At 30.6% G+C, this 20,891-nt stretch overlaps 1 non-coding gene and 1 pseudogene across 1 annotated transcript; one reads left to right on the forward strand and one right to left on the reverse strand.

The window, feature by feature from the left end:
- Positions 1–10,076: 10,076 nt before the first annotated feature.
- LOC110634893 (uncharacterized) lies at positions 10,077–19,398 on the reverse strand (annotated as a pseudogene).
- Positions 18,989–19,095, forward strand: LOC131170809 (small nucleolar RNA R71). The gene has a single exon (XR_009141576.1). It is a non-coding gene; the product is annotated as a small nucleolar RNA R71 (small nucleolar RNA).
- Positions 19,399–20,891: the final 1,493 nt, after the last annotated feature.

Consider the following 20,891-nt stretch of genomic DNA (forward strand, 5'->3'; position numbering starts at 1 on the left):
TTTCATAAATTATATGCAAAAGCATGATATAAATTAATTGAGGAATATTAGAGTGTGCCGGTACACTGTGTGGCATTACTTACTCGGGTATACTGTACACGGGTAAGGGGTGTCACATTAATGAAGACCATTTATGCAAATCATGGCTTGAAGATGGACCTTTGAAGCTTGCATGAAGGGATGGCAATAGTGGAAAATGGAGAGAAAACAATTCGGCAATGTTAAAGGGAGAAGATGAAGATGATTTTAGTGCTGCCCTTCTTGTCCGCTAATATTTAAATAGTCCCCTTAGTGCTCCACTTAATCTTAATTAATCATTTAAATAATCCTAAATTTCCCTAATTGCAATTAACACCCTAATTTCTCACTATTTACATTATATGTCAAGTTTCTCATTTTCATGGCATTTTCAAAATTTAATACTACTAATTTTTCATGGACATTTAGGTCAAAAGTCAACTCTATGTGTCAAATGACCAAAATGCCCCTATTCGGCTTGTATTCCCTATTTTTCGGTAACACTAATTTTTTTATCTGTTTCTCGATTTTTCGTTTTTATTTATACTAATTCATTAATTTTTTTTTGACATTTCTAATGTCAATTATACTTCAATTAGTCTTTAATTATATTTCGAAACTTAATTCCAAGGGTTCCCCACGATCCCGGGGTCAGCTATTGCCTGCGCCGTAACTTTCCGGTGCAGTCACCCATCGCTTCGGTGTCGGCTCGTTTAACTTAGTTTCACTTTCTCTCTTTTCTATTTTTTTAATTTTTTTTGTATTTTCTTTTTATTTATTTCATCATTTTATGCCTGTTTATTATCATTGAAGTGTAGTTTCAGACATCCTGACTTGTCCGGACCGACATTAGGTCACCGGAGTAGTCGAATGTACGGACTACGTAAAGTGAGGGCGTTATAGTCTTAATTTTACTGCAATTGACTTTTTAAATTAAAAATTAGGAACACAATAACATATGATAATTATATTTAGTAATTATATTACATCTATTTAAAAAATACAAAAAATACTTAATATTGACTTTTCTCTTTCAAAAAAATAAAAATTAATGGATAAGCATTACCTTTTAATAATTTGAAATGTTTAAAAAAAATTTAATCATTAATTTCCCATAAAAATTCAAATATGCTTGATTCTAATTTAGAACAGATATTTTAAAGAAAATTAAACTTTTAATTATAGTAATAATTGGATAATTATTATAATATTAGTTGAATTTTAAAATTAAATGTCTTGAGTTGTCAAATTATTAGCAATTAAATACTAAATTTAATTGCAGTAAATATATTCAAAAGTATTTTACTTTCCTTTAAAGTAACTGCCATTGACTTTTAAATGAAAAAATAAGAAACTTGTAATGAAAGAGAATTATGTTTAGTAATCAGTATTTTTTTATTATTTAAATTTGAAAGATCAAAATAATTAAGAATCATATTTAAAAATAAAATTATATAATAATTATATATTATAACTGTTTAAGAAATATAGAAAAATTGTTATCAATAAATTTAATTAAAAATTGCTACTTGCTTTAAATGTAACAAATTTAAAATCCCATCTCTTCTTAAATTTATTTTATAAAATCTGAGCAACCTCTTAATCAGAAAACGAACATGGAATATACATAAATTAACATATGTGTGTTCATTGAGTATAATTAATAAATTAATATGATTAACTCTTAGTTTTTCTTATCTCTAATTAAATGAAGCTTTTCTAGACATTTGTAATAATAATAATAATAATAATAATAATAATAATAATAATAATAATAATAATAATAATAATAATAATAATAATAATAGCTACTTATTATAATATTAAAATATAATAATTATATAATTTGTAACTTACATATACATAATTAGGGAATTAACAACTTAATCATAATTTATAGAAATTGTATCATTAATTAATTTTTCTAAATAATAATAAAATAATAAAACATAACATGATTAATATTAACTAAATTAATAATATTAATTACTTACTAATATACAATAAAAATATCAAAAAAATAATGAAAATTGAAAATAATAATAATATTAATATAAATTTATTGTTTACCATAACTATGAAAATAAATTTTTATTTCATTTCATTTTTTCACAATTCATTTTATATAGCATTCAATAAATAATTAAAAATATGTCTTTATTAAAAGAATAATAAAATAAGATAAATAAAAATAAAATAACATTAAAGTAAATTAAAAATTATTAAATATATAAAAGAGAGAAAAAGAAAGCAAAGTATTTAACTTCATGTTACTACTTTCATAGCATAATTTTAAACTATTTTATTAATTTTAAGATATATATAATTATTAAATTTTTACAATTAAATGAAATAATTAAAAATTTAAGAATTATTAAATAAGAAATTTGTAAAATTATTAAAATATGTCTAATATTTTTAATTAATTAACCATAAAAATTGTGATAATAATGATAATAGTAAAAATAATTAATGGTAATAATTAATTACATTAATTAATATAATTATTAAATATAACCTCTCTATATGTATAAAATAAAGAGTTTTTCTTATATCTAATTAAATTAAAGTTTCTTCATAATAATAATAATAATAATAATAATAATAATAGTAGTAGCTACTTATTACAATATTAAAGCAATAACTAAGTAAATAGTTTGTAACTTATATACACATAATTAGAAAATTAATAACTTAATCATAATTTAAAAAACTCGTATCATTAATTAATTTTTCTAAATCATAATAAAACAATATAACATAATTAATATTAACCAAAGTAATAATATTAATTATTTATTAATATATATAAAAAATATAAAAAAAATAACAATTAAATATTGATATAAATTTCCTATTTGCCGTAACTATGAAAATACATTTTTATTTCAGTTTATTTTTTCATAATTCATTATATATATATATATATATATATATATATATATATATATATATATATATATATATATATATCACCAAGAATCTTGGTCCTAATTTAGAATATATATTTTAAAAGAAATTAAATTTAATTAAAACTATTTAGGAAATATAAATAAATTTTAATGTTGACCTTTCATTTTTCTTTAAATTGAAGATTAATTACCTTTAAAATTTCAATAATTAATTTCTCATAAGAATTCAAATATCACCTGATTCCTAATTTTAATTTAAAGCATATATTTTAAAAGAAATTACACCTAATAAAAATTTTTTATCATTAATTTCTAAAAAAAATTCAAATATCCCTTGATTCTTAGTTCTAATTTTAAACAGATATTTTAAAGGAAATTAAATCTAATTATAGCAAGTAATAATTTTTCATTATTTAAATTTGGAAGATCATATTAATTAAGAATTATATTTAGAAAATTAAATTATATAATAATTATATATTACAACTATTTAGGAAATATAGATAAAATTTAATTTTCATCTTTTTTTTAAATAACCTTTAATAATTAGACATCTTTTAGAAAAATAAATTATTAATTTCTCACAAATATTCAAATATTCTTGATTCTTGGTTCTAATTTGGAACAGATATTTTAAAGAAAATTAAATTTAATTAAAATTATTCAGGAAATATAAATAAAATTTGATGTTGACCTTTCATTTTTTTTTAAAAAAATTAAAGATATTTAAATTTAGAAGTTATATAATAATTATATATTTCAATTCTTTAGAAAAATACTAAAAAGATTAGGTCTCCAAGGCAGAGTCTAGTTACCATTCTTTTCTTCTTCTTCTTCTTCATTTTATTAGTGTTTTGCTTTAAAATAACAATCTCCCTTGTGATTCTTTCTGGATTCCGACTTCTTCTGCCACTCTTTATGGTAATTTTCTATGTTTTTTTTTTCATTTTACTTGGTTACACTCGGTTCTGTGCTTTGTTTCTTGTTGGGATTGTTGATTTTCTACTTAATTTCTCTAAAAAGAAAAATATTTCAACTTTATTTTCAAAGAATATGGAAAACTTTTCTTACTAAGAAAATTGTTTTTTTAGGCTTGTTCTTTTACAAGAACAGAATCATTCTATTCTAATGTCAGTTAAACAAAAACTGCCTTTATTTATTTATTTATTTTTAATACTATGGGAGGCATGTTTTATTTATTGAGGTGAATCTTATGATGGATCTTCCTAGTATTTGATTTGCAAATTTGAGATTGTAGTGTTGACGTAATAATATGTTTGTGGTACAATCTCCAAATGAAGATCCATGGCCTACAGTGACTTCTTTGCCTCACTTCAAGTCTGAAGAATCATTATAATTCACAAATGATAGAATTTGGATCACAGAGAATAGAATATTATTCCCTTAATTTCTTATACTCAAGAAATTAAACTTTGATATTGATAAAAAAGAAAATATGTGTATTTAGGCATATTGAATATCCTTTTTATGTGTATTTAGGCAGTAAAATTTTAAATTTAGAACATAACTTAAAAATTAAATCAGGGAAAAAAATTACTATCAATAAAATTGACAAATGAGGTAAGGGAAAAAATTGCTAGTAATAAATTCAATTTAATATAATTGGCATATGTGGAAAGAAGAAAATATTGCTAGCAATAAATTCAATTTAATATTACCACTTGGCATTTTTACTTAGCACAGGAGAAAATTTGACTACTTTAAATATTACCACGTGGCATAAATATAATAGTTTTAAAATCTTATATGGCAGCACAAGGAGAACACCACTCTGCTTTATATATATATATATATATATATATATATAACAAAATTTAAAAAAAAATGGTTTTTTTAATAGCCCAATTAAATACAGAATTTAACGAGCCCATATTCCAATAATTTGAAGCTTATTTTTTATTGGCCTAACTTATTTGAAATATTGGTCACCAATATTTTTGAAATTTTTTTAAGTAATAAAAAAGAATTTAAAATGAATTAAATTGTGAGGTACATAAAATACCTAGGTCTAGTTATTCTACTTGGCTTTGGCCCAATTTATCTGAATGTTATAATCGTCACTAATTAATATTTTTTATTGCACAATAAAATAATAATTTTAATGCGCCAATATTCTAGTAACTTCAAATTTTTTATCAACTGAATTAAATAAAAAATTAATAAATCCATATTTTAATTTTTAACGGATAAATTTTTATTGATATAACAAAATTGAAAAATTAATGCCTCGCATTTTTTAAATTTTCGTTTAAGTAAGAAAAAAATATTTTAAAAAGATTTAAATTGCGAGTAAAATACACAAAACACCAAAGTCTAAATGTTGCAACTGCCTAGTACCAAACTTAGGGGTTAAAACAGAACCACAACCCTTCCAATATTTTAATTTTTAACTTGGATTACTTTAAATGGATATCTTCTTAATTGTCTCTCACATTTAGCCTAAAAAAAATCTTTACAAAATTTTAAAAGGTTGTGACATTTGCTTAAAATGTCATATATTTATCATTGCATACTTAGTTTTTTGAGTTTGTTTCTTGTTTAATTAGATTGTTAATTCTTATTTTTATATTATTAGGTGTTTACAAGAGCATGTAAGAGCTTATGAAGCATAAATAGGTGAATTGAGCATAAAAAGAAGTAAAACACACACCAAGCATTTTAAGGCAAAAGGAGCTGCAATTTTAATAAGGATATATTCAATGATAAAATGGGCTTAGAGGTATCTTATTCAAGGTATTTGGAGGCTAATGGTGAAAAACAGATAGATTCAAACATTAATCCATATTGAGCTTCTTTGGACAACCTTAATAAAGTTTGTATGTGATCCATTATTTATAGTATGAATCTATCCTTGTGCACTTAGATGGACCTTAGTTGATATATTTTGAGGTGATATATGAAAAATGAGAGCAATTGGGCCAAATTAGATTGAGGGTCACATGTTGTGTGTTTGGGCTCTTTATGGTTAGTTATATGGGACTAGGAATTAGGGCCTTAATTGGTGGGTTTAATTATTTTAATTAAAGCTGAAAATAAATAAAATAGAGATATATGGGTCCCAAGGTCATGCAAATGGTAGATTTGTACAAGGAGAGTTATTTTTAACTTGTTTTCGTACTTTAACTAGGATTTTTGAGAGAGTTTTAAGTCATAATGCAACTAGAACTTTCAAATCAGATCTGGATTCTTAGTTAACCTATTTTTCTCTATAAAAAGGTTCAAAATATAGATCTGGAGCTCCTGAATTCCCCTATACTCATAGTGGCCAAATTTCCTCTTTGTGCATTCAAATATATTAACTACTTGATCGAGTTGCTGGTGTGATTTCTTATTCTTCCTTTTAGCTTGTGGAGTGCTTTTACATCCTTTAGAGTGTGTAGCATCATCATCAACATTAGATCCAAGTTGTTCAAATTCTTCTAAAAGGGGCAACATGCTTTTCTCTCTTTTTTGTTAATTTATTTATGTTTAATGTTCTTAGTTATGTGTGAGTAGTTTTGTAATTCATTAGGGAGATAGTTGAAGCAATGGAACATGTTACCATGAGACTTTGATTTTAGTTTAATAAAATCTAGAATTTTTTATATATTGAGTATCATTTATCTTTTGGTTTATGTTATGAATATTGAATGTATGGTTAGTTAGGGTGGCTAACTAATTAATTATGCATGAAAACATATTGCTAAGTTAAGATAATTTGAGTACATAATAGCCTGAATAATCTAACTACAAGTAGCATAATGATTTATTTCATTATAAAGATGAGTGTCTAAGTTAAATGAACCATGCTGAATGAGTTTGTTACCTTGAATTGGGATGTCTTTCTAATGATTAATGTTACCATTAAACTTAATTATAAGCTGCTATAGTCTTAGACCGAGTGCGATGGTAAGGGATTAATTGCAGAGTACTTCCTAGTTAATCTAATCTATAAGGAAAGATAAGAAAGTTGTTAACTTCTATAACTAATTTACTTGAATAAGTTTGCATCTTTAGTCAATGATTGATACATGTTATATGATGGATACACCCTCTACTAAATTTGTTGCATTCTAGTTGTGTGAGTATTCATAAGTGTCATTAACCTTAGTTTATATTCTTGCATTCTTAATTTAGCTTTAGTAGTTTAGCGAATACAAATCAAAAACACTTTTTATTTTACTTTGCATATTCAGTTTGATAGATTAGGTGTTTATTTTATCCTTTTTAAGTTCCTTATGTTTATTTGTGTCTCTAAGATTTGTTTTCTTATTTGCATTTACTCATTCCCTGTGAGATTAACCTACACTTACCCTATACACAAGTAGTTTAGGTAGAGTATTTTTAATTGGTGCATTCAGGACGCATCAAATTTTAGCATTGTTACTAGGGCGTGATTGTTATTTATTACTTAAACTTAGATCTATTTAGTTTTTATGTTTATTTTTAGGTTGCATGTCTGAAGAATAACTTGATACACGGCTTAAACATATAAGGGAATTCATCAAGTGTCAAGCCAAATCATCCACTCCATTCAGAGCTAAAACTTTTATTGGAGATGAACCACAATTAGGAGAAAATCCTTCTCATCTTTTTAAGCAAGAACCTTCAGATTCATCAAGTGATTTGAAATTAGAAATCATGGCTGCTAATGCTAATGAAAATCGCACCATCTGGGAGTTTTTAACTCTTGACTTGAACTGATAACCATTATGCATTTAGTATCATGTGCTTACTATACCTTTTGAATTAAAATCTAGCTCAATTCACTTATTGCCTAATTTTCATGGTCTTGCAAGTGAGGATCCTCACAAACACCTCAAGGAGTTCCATGTTATGTGTTTAAGCATGAAACCTACAGGTATTACAGAGGAGCAAATTAAGTTGAGAGCATTCCTATTCTCATTGGGGGTTGTAGCTAAAGATTGGATCTATTGCCTACCTTTTAGTTCCATAAACACATGGAATGACATGAAGCAGTTATTCTTAGAGAAGTACATTTCAGCTTTAAGGGCAACCAACATTAGAAAGGATATTTGTGGCATTAGGCAGTATAATGGGGAGTCATTGTATGAGTATTAGGAGAGATTCAAGAAATTGTGTGTAAGTTACCCACATCATCAAATAAGTGACCAACTACGAATTCAATATTTTTGTTAAGGTCTTTTTCCTACTGACAGAGGCATGATAGATATAGCAGGTAGAGGTACTTTGGTAGATAAGACACCTGAAGTAGCAAAGAACTTGATATCAAACATGGCTACAAATTTGCAATAGTTTGGAGTAAGGAATGATCCACCTACAAGAAGAGTCAATGAAGTAATTACATCTTCCTTAGAAAATCAAATAGCCAATTTCACTTCTCTTGTTATCCAGGTGGTTGTAGGGAATGTGCAACAAGTGAAGACATGTGATAGCAAGAGGATTCCATTGAGCATGCAAATGCAATTGGAGAATTTCCTTGTCCACCACAAAGGAAGCATGATCCTTATGCAAACACATACAATCAAGGATGGAGGGATCATCCTAACCTTAGCTATGGCAATCAAGCACAAAGAACACCTTTCCTAACTGACCCCCTGGTTTCAACCAAGTGCAACCTCAGTTTCAAAGGCAACCGCAACCAGTAGCTCAAGACTAAGGTATATCTTTAGAGGATATTGTCAAATCTCTTGCTACTAATACTATGAATTTTTAGAAACAGATAAGGGCAAATATCCAGAATTTGGAAAATCAAATAAGCTAGTTGGCCACAACAGTTAGCAAATTGGAAGCTCAAGGGTTTGGTAAGCTTCCTTCTCAATCAATTAAGAACCCAAAAGAGAATGTATGTGCAATTGTGTTGAGAAGTGGAAAGGAAGCGAAAGCACCAAACAAGGAGACTCCAGCTGAACAAAAGGTCTACCATAGAGTTAAAAAAGAAAAAGAAGTTGACAAAAACAAGGAAGAAGAGCAAGAGGCATAAGTCTATTCAAAGGTAAGCCCTTTTACACCTCTTTCAGATTATAAGCCTATACCTCTCTCTCCTAGCAGGTTTGAAAAGGTGAAGAAAAAAGAGAAAGAAAAGGAGATTTTAGATATGTTCAGGAAAGTGGAGATCAACTTCCCTCTTATGGATGCAATCAAGCAAGTGCCAAGATATGCAAAATTTCTCAAAGAGCTGTGCACATCCAAAAGAAAGCTAAAAGGTAATGAGAAGGTAGGTGTAGGGGAGAATGTCTCTGCTATGATATAAAAAGAAATTTCCTCCCAAATGCAAAAATCCAGGTATGTTTACTATTCCATGCAAAATTAGTAATACTAGATTTGAGAGGGCTATGTTAGATTTAGGAGCATCTATTAGTGTCATGCCTGGATCCATTTATGGTTTTTAAAATCTTGGGCCTTTAAAAGAAAATAGTATTATCATATTGCTAGCTGATAGATCTAATACATATCCTAATGGGGTCATTGAGGATGTTTTGGTTCAAGTTTTCCCTACTGGTTTTTATATTTTGGATATGGAGGGTGATAATTCTCTTAATACGACACCTATATTGTTAGGAAGACCCTTCTTGAAAACTTCTAAAACTAAAATAGATGTGCATGATGGTACTCTCTCTATGGAATTTGATGGTGAGATTATGCATTTTAATTTTTTTAAAGCATTGAGATATCATACTAATGTGCATTATGTTTGTAGTTTGGATGTTATTGAACCTTTGGTGCAGGAAACTTTTAAGCTAAGTGGAGATGACAAGTTGAACGTAGCTATTAGCTACAATTTAAATGATGGAGATGCCATAATTGCAAAGGAGGAGACATCATTAGGAGATGAACTTAAAGAGATGGTTAAGGAGCTGAATGTGTTGTCCCCACAACATGACAAGTGTGATGTTGCTAATGTTGATTTGGATATGTCTCACACAAAACTTTCACCTTCTATTGAATAGGTTCCCAAGCTGGAATTAAAGTCTTTACCTAATTACTTAAAGTATGTTTTCTTGGGTGATGGAGGAACACTAACTGTCATCATTGCAAAGAATCTAACTCCATTGCAAAAAGAGAAACTTATTAAAGTGTTGAAGGAGCATAAGACAACAATTGGGTGGACATTGTTGGATATTAAAGGAATAAGTCTAACCACATATACACATCGTATCTTTCTTAAAGAAGGTGTGAAACCAATAAAGGAGCCACAAAGGAGGTCAAATCTGCCCATGATGGATGTGGTGAAGAAGGAGATAACAAAGCTCCTTGATGCATGTGTGATGACTGTCGAATCCACCAAAAATTAAATTAACTGAAATCACCAATTATGAAATATTTTCTACAGTAAGTGGTAAATCCAAGTCGAACCCTAGGGACTGAATTATTAAATCTCGTGCACTTGTGTAATGGAAAAATAAACAAAGGTTGGGGGGTGTTAATTCACAATCCAAAGAAGAAATTAAAAATCCAAAATCAAGATCTAAAACTAAGAAACTCTCCAATTAAACAAACTTCAGTCCAAGGTAATTCGCATTCCAATGCATTGATTTAATCATAGACAAAAGAAATACAATTATATCTTATTGAATACTTAACGTAGATTTACCAAACAGTGAGGTAAAACCCTGACTTCCCTATAATTATCAATTCGAGCCCAGCACTCTTATTGACTCTAATTATTAACTGAGTTGGTATTAAGCAATCCTCATCAAATTAATAACTACTTTAAGAAAAGGAAGTAGTTAAGTTGAACAACAATTCATAAAGCATAAATCATTTAATCCACCCTATTATTTCCTTAGGTTATTATCAAAAACTTAGATCATAATCAATAAAACCTAATCGCTACTCATGTTCAATCTTACACAACAATTACGGATTATGAAGATGAACTAGCAATTGATCAAATCAAACAATTAACTAATAGGCCTTTTCAGCAAATCATTCAACAGATTAAAAACAATTAAATTAGAAAAAAATAGATATTCAAAAAGACATAAATTAAATTAAAAACCTGGTTTCACAAATCATACATAAGAACTTGAATCCCTTGAACTGAATTAAAAACTTAGCCACTCATGTTTATGGCTTACAGAAAAAATAAAGAAAGATAAAGAAGAAATTTAAAAAGAGAACGGAGAACGAATGTCTTCTATGGAGAACAAAGTCTAAATGGGATGCTCTTAGCTACTGCCCAAAGATGTATTTATAGTAAAAAACCTAACCCCAAAGATAGGAACCAAACTAGGAAAAGTTTTGAAATTCAAAATGCAGATTTTCAGCCTACATTCATGTCTCTAGAATCAAGGCCAATTTTTAGTGACTTTCTTTCTGAATCTGCCTCTGCCTATTTCAAGAAAGTTGTAGCCCTATTTCTTAGCTTTCCAACGGGTACTAATTTGCCCAAATCTGAGGTCTACAGCCCAAGTTATGGCCCAAACACTGGGACTAGTTTAGACAGACAGTATAGCCAATAGTGACGACTTCATTGCCGTTTTTTACAATTAAAATGGCCTCATCTCGCATCTAGTCCTTCATAGAAGTTGTAGAGGTGGCTCTTAAGGTTCAATTGGGCTTGGGCTTGCTTCATTTGGACATCTAAAACTCTAGATACAAAATAAATACCAGAACTGGTTGTGGCACATCAAGTCTGGGCTTTTTCAATAGATCCATAGCTCATTTTGTCAACCTCGGAGACTGATTTGGGGTTTGGTCCCTTTTTATCTTTTGTAGTGCTCTATCTTAGCTTTTCAATAGATTAAACAGCACTCAATTTGGAGATCTACAACTTTAGAAACACTAGAAAAATATAGCAAATGTCAAATGCTAAAAATTTCTCCATTTAACACAATTATTCCACAACTATCTAAAAATATGCCTAGATGATAAATATATTTTAAACAATTGAATTAAACATAAAAATACACTAAAAACACTAAATGTGATGGGATTAAAATTAATAAATTATGCACTTATCAAATTCTCCCACACTTATTCCATGCTTGTCCTCAAGCATGACTCAAACTCTCAATCAACTCCACTTAGAAGTTCCTTAACTTCACCCTATCACAACATTTTCTAACAAAAGATTAAAAATTTGAAAGAAGAGGCAAGTAAGGTAATAACCATCATAACAAATTCCATCAACACCATACCAATATATCAATAATTTTCCAACACAAAACAAAAGGCTTGAAATCAATTAAGCTCACACAATTAAAGTTTCATAAAATTTTAAGTCAATACACACCAAAACACAAGGCTAATTTATCAAGGCATAACAATTATAGCTCTCTGCAAATCTTAGGGGAGATAGAAATGCCCCTTATTTTATTTTATTTTATTTGAAATTGGTACTTCTCTCTTGTCACAATTACTTTTTTTTATTTCAATCGTCACCTTCAGAAAAGTACTTTGCTCATATCCTAGTAGCTTTTGGCCTAAGAATAGACATGGGGTTCATGAAAACCTCTGGTTAGTTTGCTTAACTAAAATAGCAGAGCAATTTTCAAGTTCAACCTTTTATCTCCCCCAATTTATGCATCTATATATTATAAAGTACCCTGATAGATTAAACAAAGTTCTGAAATATGCATGACATTAGTTTAAAGCATACATAACTAATCATTTCACCATTTAATCAAGCCTAAATGATTTATGTAGAAAAAATTGCTATATGGTATGGAGAAGAGAGAAAATCCATCATTAAAGTTACTATTACCTTGCCTAAAATCTCAAATTTTCAATCTAAAATAGAAAAACTATTTCAAGGACAAAGCACTTCTCTCTGAGAGTTAATATAGAATTATGAATCAAGCTTATGAGAACAAATTTTATTTTATTTTATTTTATTATTTTATGTATATATATATTTTTTTAAGAATTAAAAAAAAATTACAGCAACAAATTTCTCCTCCCCCACACTTAAAACTTACATTGTCCCTAATGTAAAACCCAAATGCAAAAGAAAAGAAAAAGAAAAAAGAAAAAAGAAAAAAAAATGCTAGAACAATAAAATAAAATAAGGAAAAGAAAACAAATCTGATTATGGCTAACAAGCCACCCATGGGTTGCCTCCCAAGAAGCGCTTTTGTTTATCGTCGTTAGCTCGACATGGCAAAGCTCCTTAATCCACTAAATGCTCCTGAAACCCTTCATAAAATGGCTTGAGTTCATGACTGTTGACTTTAAACACTTTGTTAGTTCCTAAACTTTGAATTTCAACTGCACCATAAGGAAACACATTAGTAACAACAAAGGGTCCAATCCAATGAGAACACAACTTACCAATCATCAGCTTCAATATGGAATTATACAATAAAACTTTTTGCGCAATCACAAACTACTTCCTTAGTTTATCATGGAATGCCTTTGTCTTTTCTTTATAGATCCTAGAATTCTCATAAGCCTTAAGGCGAATTTCCTCTAATTCATGCAATTGCAATTTTCTTTCTAACTCATCCTCAAAAACATCCTGCACAAATGTATCAACAATATTAATAGAAAAGAAAGAATGATCATCAACAGGATACTTCATGACATCTAAGATATTAAATTTGACAGTCTCTCCATCAAACTCCATAGTTAAGGTAGCCTCATCCACATCAATTTTTATCTTAGCAGTTTTTAGGAAAGGTCTTCCAAACAAAATCAAAGTTGACTTTGATGTGGGAACACTATCATCCTCCATATCCAGAATGTAAAAATCTGCAGGAAAAATCAATCCTCCAACCTACACTAACACCTCCTCAACTACTCCCAATGGGTAAGCATTAGAATGATAAGCTAACTGAATTATGACACTGGTTTCTTTCAAAGGACCCAAATTTAAAGTTTGAAAAACTGAAATAGACATAACATTAATAGATGCTCCTAAATCTTCCATTGCACGTTCAAATTTAGAATCACCTATTCTGCAGGGAATAGAAAACGAACCTGGATCCTTATACTTAGGGGGTAATTTTTGCTGAATTAATGCCAACACATTTTTCCCCACACTGATGTCACACCCTACTCCCCTGTAAGATGCAACATGATCCTGTAGTACACCTAATGAATTACCATACTTCACCTACCGATAACCCATTAGATATACTACAAGGGATTTTAAAACAATTTTCATGAAATTTAAATCATCGGTTAAAATCTGGTGTTATAAATTTTTTTTTTTTTTCAGAATTTCGGCAAAGTGCCGGCTGTATTTTGAGAAAACAGTTCTTCAATCCTGCAAAAGAAAATGCTCCCAATATGTTTTCTCAAATACAACTTCAATAACTTCATTTCAATTCACAATTCAATTCTCAATAAACAATCAATTCATTTTCAAACTACTCTCATCATAAAGAAACATTTCATTGATTACAAGACTCATAATTTATAATACAAAACTATTCAAGTAAATGAAATCTCAACTTTATTTTTACAATAATTTACATTTAATTACATACCAAAATATTTTACAAGAGTTTTTATACAACTACTCAAATAATTTACATACATATTATTACATGCATACATCAAAACCTATGTACATGGGTATACCTATGATATACCTGGAGCTGATCTGAATATGTCTTCAAAGAAACTTATTCACTGCTCTATGCTCTTTTTACCTGCGACAGCATACAAAGCTATCACTGAGTGGTGAACTCAGTGGTGCACAACTATAATTTAAAACATAGTACAATATACATTGACAAAATTTACAGTAAATAATTTGGAAATCTGAATACTCATCAAATTCCAAAACTCAAAATATTCATTGCCAATAATGTAAATCATTTGTATAAATGACTTTGATCACAAAATTCAATTTATCAAATCATGACTAACCAATTAAGTAATTCCAACAAAATCAATTATACATAAACCATAATTGAAATCACAATTCTTTACCATTCAAAAGCCATTCTGTATCTCAAAAATCATTATGTATCTCAAAAATCAATCTTTATCTCACTAACTATGCAAGACTAATACGAAAGGGCCATATTCGATGTGATTCTAACTCCTTATGGTCGGGGAGGTCGAATCAGATTCTAACTACCTATGGTCGGGGAGGTCGAATCATCGTGCACAGTACCATCACAATAATGAATCTTCCGCAAGGGCCATAACGATAAAATAAACTTAGATCTAACCTCAAATCAGAGGAAAATCTAAGCATGTGCACGTACCATGGTAATCAAAACACAACTAACTCCATTGTCTTCTCAACAAATGAGAGAGACGAGTAATAACCTAGTCAAGCATCTATAGTGAGATATAAAACAATATCACAATCCTTTTAGTGAGCATAAATCACAATATAATTCAATTCAAAGTCAATTCCAATATCCAATAATTTTTATGCTCATCACAATTCAAATCATAAATTTGCATTTTTCCATGAAAATTACCATCACAATTCAAAACATGTTCTATCACAATTTTCCAAAACATAATTTATTCAATCCATAACAATGCTTAATACTTGTGGAAATACCATTTCACAAAGCTAAATTCATACATACTATAACAATTTCAATAATCATTGAATTAAATACAATGCTTATTAAACATAATACATAAGAAAAGTATGTCATTTAATCATACGAAATATTCAAACAAAATCAGTTAAAAACTAGTTGTGCACAATCCTCTGATAACTGTCTCTTGGTCTTGACTCAGTGTTTCCTTCCCTCTCCCTGAGTCTTTGCTAACTGAGAAACACAATTTGAAGTATTTCAGTACTTAATTAAACTGTCTCTAACGATAATGTTTGATAAATAATTCACTGAATGCTATTATTTTCTTAATCAACTTAATATATCGACCCTCGATGCGTTTTAGGTAATTTAGGTTTTAACGTTACTAATATGTCACATTCGATAGTCTTTTAGGGTTGGTACATGTTACCAAGTTCATTTCCGTGTATACTGCATTTTCTTGCAATTTGCTGGATTCCGGGATACTAGTTTGACCTAGTCGGACGACCTAGTTCCCTCGGTTTTTGGGTTTTGGTCAAAATACGAACTTGTAGATCTATGTCTTATGGAACGCGGGGCAAAATTTCAGGTCATTCTGAGTTATGTAGACCAAGTTATGGTCATTTTACTATTGCTGGTCAAATTGCACCAAAATTGGTCATTTTAGGTCACTTTAGGTCATTTTAGGTTCGGTCAATTTTTGGACCCGAACTTGTGCAAGCTTTTTGACTTGCTTATGGTCATTTCTGGGCTTTGGTGTCTTCATAAAACTAGTATATATGGGTCTTAACTATTCATGGTTAAAATTTCAGGTCAATTGGACCTGTTGAGTGAGTTATGGCCTAAACACTAACTGCTGCCCAAATGGTCAATTTTCAAGCCTCATTTGCACTTAATCTGGATTTGGTCATTTTTCAAGCTACCTTGCAAGCAGAATTTTTGCAAGCTTCCTTCATGAAAGTTGGCACATTTTGTGCCTAGTTTCACCTCCAATTGGTCTCATACCAATTGGAGCCACACAATTAATGTTCTAGGCCTAAAACTCAAACTGCCTTATTGAAATTCTTGCATACACATCAAGCATCACTTTTAACACTCACCAAACTTAACATTTAAACCAATTCTGGTTGTACCACAACCTAAACATAATTTACAACATTTTATAGGTCATTTTGGCAGCTTACAATTACATTCAATGTGCACCAACAAGTGCAGAATTTGTCCAACTCAATTTACAACAATTCAATCACCAATTCATGCTCATTTACATGTCAAACTTCACACCATCATTCATGCACTCAAACTGCCATAACAACCAACACATTTTAACATCATTATTCCATAAACCAAGCATGAATTCTAGCATTCTTCAAGAGCTAACAAACTACCACAACGGTACATTTACATTCCATTAATTTCCAAGCTTTAAATTTCATTTCACATTTACATATTCTAAATATACATCACCCAAATGATTACCCATACACATAAATAATTAATCAACCTTCTAATCCACCATTTACAAGCAAGAGTAAACTATCTTCAAGGTGTTTCCATGGCTGCCAAAAGTACACATTCCCATTCAACATCAAACCTCAAAATTTTCTTCATAAATCAAACACCCATAACACCCTTACAAACTTTAACAAAGCAACAATCAAAAACTCAAACTTACCTGTGGATGAGACTTCTCAAATCTTCACTAAAATTCTTGATTTTGGTATCAAACTCTTCCTTGTGATGTGGGGATAAACTTTAATGAAGCAACCTAGGTGTTTGGAGGTGAAATGAAGAGGATGATGAAGCTTGAACCAATTGCGGCAATGGAGGTTTTGAGAGAGTTCAATTCGGCATGGTGAGTCTCAAGGTTGACGATGAAGTTTAGTGGAAGTAATCTGCCCATGTGATGTTAATTTAATCCCCAAAGTGCTCCACTCACCCATTTTTAATGATTTAATAAGTGAAAAGTGTTAATTACCCAATTTGAACCCCATTTTTGCTATTTATATTAGGTACCCCTAATTTAATTTTTCATTATATTTTCCAAGTGTAATATCATGTATTTTCAATGGACATTTAGGTCAAAAGACAACTCGGGGTGTCAAATGACCACAATGCCCCTATTCGGGTTGCATTCCCGATTTTTCGGTAACATCGGGTTTTGTCCGTTTTTCGATTTCTCACTTTTCTTTGTACTAATTATTTAATTTTTCTTTGATATTTCTAATGATATTTATACTTCAATTGATGTCTCTTTAAGTCTTAAAATTAATTTCCAGGGTTCCCCGCGGTCCAGGGCTAGTCAACGGTCCACGCCGTGACTTCCCTGTGCGGTCACCCATCGCTAGGGTTTCCGGCTCGCTTAACTTGGTTGCATTTCTTTACTATTATTTTTCCTTTATTTTTCTTGTATTTTCTTTTCTTGTATTTCATTATTTAATGTCTCCTCACTCATATCGAAGTGTAGTTCTAGGCATCCTAGCTGTCCGGATAACACTGGTCACCGGAACAGTAGAACGCATTACCGAACATAGGGGTGTTATAACTGATCTTCTCATTATTCCTCAACTTGCGCTTTGTAGTGCATAGTTCCTTTAGGAATTTAGCATACTTGGGAACTTGTTTGATCACATCAAGTAAGGGTATATTCACCTCCACCTTTCTGAAAGTCTCCAAAATTTTTTTCTCTTGTTCTTCTTCTTATTTTTAGCCAACCTACATAGGAATGGAGGAAGAACAGAATTATTAACCTTATTGAAGTTAGGTTCAGTATTTACCTCAATTTCAGGAACTTTAGACTCTTTTGCTCCTTGCTTCTTCTTTTTTATTGGCTCATGTGGAGTCTGATTATCAACTTCTTTTCCACTGCGCAACAATATCGCACTAGCATTTTCTCTAGGATTCATGACCGTTTGTGATGGGAGCTTTCCAGAACCTTGAGCTTCCAGCTTACTCACAGATGAGGCTAACTGACCAATCTGCCTCTCTATGTTTTGAATGCTATTTCTGGTCTCCTGTTGCAACTATTGTGTATTGTTAGCGAAATCCTTAAAAATTTCATCAAGTGACATACCTTGATTTGAGGGAGGCGGAGGTGGAGGCGATTGTGGTTGATTCACTTATGGTCTTTGCTGATGGTATCGGTTTTGCATCGGTTGATTCCCATAACTCATATTGGGATGATCTCGCCATTCTGGATTATAAGTATTAGAAAAGAGATCATACCTGCATTGTGGCTGTCTATAATTTCCTACTGCATTAACATGTTGCATTGATTCATTCTCTTGTAACGCAGGACACGTGTCAGTAGCATGATTCGAACCCGAACAAATCCCACATACCTTAACAGTTTGCATTTTTTCTATAGCCAATTGCCTCACCAAAGAAGTTAAATCAGAAATTTGTTTCTCAAGGTTAGATGTACTTACCTCATTAACCTTCATAGGTGTGTGATTCATTCTCATTCCAAACTGCTGAGAATTTACTGCCATGTTAGCAATCAACCTCCTTGCTTCTTCTGGTGTCCTGTCAACCAAAGCCCCTCCACTGGCAGAATCTATCATATTGCGGTCTATTGGTAGAAATCCCTCATAGAAATACTAAATCAATAGCTGATCCCTTATTTGATGATGGGGACAGCTTGCACACAGTTTCTTAAATCGTTCCCAATACTCATACAAACTCTCTCCATTGTACTGCCGGATGCCACAAATTTCTTTTCTTATGTTGGTAGCACGGGAAGCAGGAAAATACTTCTCCAGAAATATCTGCTTCATCCCATTCCATGAGTTAACAGATCCAGAAGGAAGGTAATACAACCAATCCTTACCTGTGCCTTCCAGTGAGAAGGGAAAAGCTCGAAGTTTGATTTGATCCTCTGAAACTCCTTAAGGTTTAATACTAGAACACACAGCATGAAATTCCTTTAGATGCTTATGTGGATCCTCACCTGCAAGACCATGAAATTTAGGCAACAAATGGATTAGTCCATATTTTAACTCAAAAGCAACATTTAAAGTAGGGTATTGAATACACAAAGGCTGTTGGTTTAGATCAGGAGCAGCCAACTCTTTTTAAAGTCCTAGCAGCCATGGTTTTGTTTTCAAAATTTGAATCCAAATCCGAATCTGAACTTAACTCCTTTGGAGATTGGACTCCTTCGAATGTACTCGGAATCTGCCTAGCTTACTTAGCCAATTTTCTCAACCGTTTAGCTATTTTTTCTACTTCTGAATCAAAGATCAACTCACCAGATTGAGAAATTCTTTTCATAAACAAAAAGAAATCAAAGTAAAAATAGAAAAATGCTTCAAAACCCTAGAAAAGAATCGAATTTGGCCTCAAGAGGGTGGGGCCAAGGAATCTTATGGATTGATTGGTCTTGATCAGAGCGTCATTTCGATCAAAATAGGTATGGGCCGCCCTCCAAATTCAACCAAAATTCTTAGTGAACAGTAACACCGTAATATTTTTTTTTTATTCAAAAACCTGAAAATAGCAACAACTCACAAGCAAAATCAATAACAGAATATTCTAACACAGAAAACATGAAATGCAATAAATTTCATTGTAATACCCTCACTGTAGCAACTCCGTACATTCTACTGTTCCGGTGACCGGTGTCGGTTTGGACAGATAGAACGTCCGGAAAAATATTTAAACTAAAGTCAGGAACCATAATTAACTCAAATATTAATAAGAAAAATTTAGTAAAAATTTTAGAAATAAAATACAACCAAGTTAAATGAGCCGGTGCCCAAGCGATGGGTAACCAGAGGGAAGTTGCGGTTCTCGCAACGAGGAGCCCTAGACCCGGGGGAAAAATTATAAAATAATTTTTGGGACTCCAGAGAAGGGTCATTGAGATTCCTATGGCATTAGAATGCAAAGAAAATACCTAGAAAAATTTTTCAATCGGTACAGACAATTTTGACCCGTTAAGCCAAATGGAGGGCATTTTGGTCATTTCGCCTTCAGAGGTGATTTTTGGCCGACTTGTCCAGTTAAGTAAATAATTATTATGACATAAAATATGAATTAATGTTGATGAAAAATTAATTTGAAGTTAGTAGAAGAGAAAAGAAAAGAAAATACAATAAAATATCAATTATGACATATTATGAGGTCATTTAAAATTGTCCACCAATCACAATTAATTAACCATCAAATTAACTAATAAAAAGAGTCAAAAGAGACCAAAGAATTAAAAAGCAAACAACAGCCCTTCTTCTCCTTCAAAAACGTTTTTCACCTCCTCCCTCACTCCTCCATTAACAAACTTTCTAAAGCTTCAATTTCCATGCTTTCCTCACCCCAAAACCCTAAGTCCCTTCACTAAAAACTTGTCTCTACCTCTTGGGAAGTGTTTGGCAGCCTAGAAAGGGAAAGAAAGTGAAGATTAACTTGGGAAAATTCTGCCCTACAAGAGGTTAGTTCACATATATACTTAAAACTCTTTAATCCCATGTTAGAGACTTGAAACAAGTATGAATTTGTAGCTTAAATGAATAAAAGTTATGTGTAT

The sequence above is a fragment of the Hevea brasiliensis genome, chromosome 11 (assembly GCF_030052815.1).
Source record: "Hevea brasiliensis isolate MT/VB/25A 57/8 chromosome 11, ASM3005281v1, whole genome shotgun sequence".
NCBI lineage: Eukaryota > Viridiplantae > Streptophyta > Magnoliopsida > Malpighiales > Euphorbiaceae > Hevea > Hevea brasiliensis.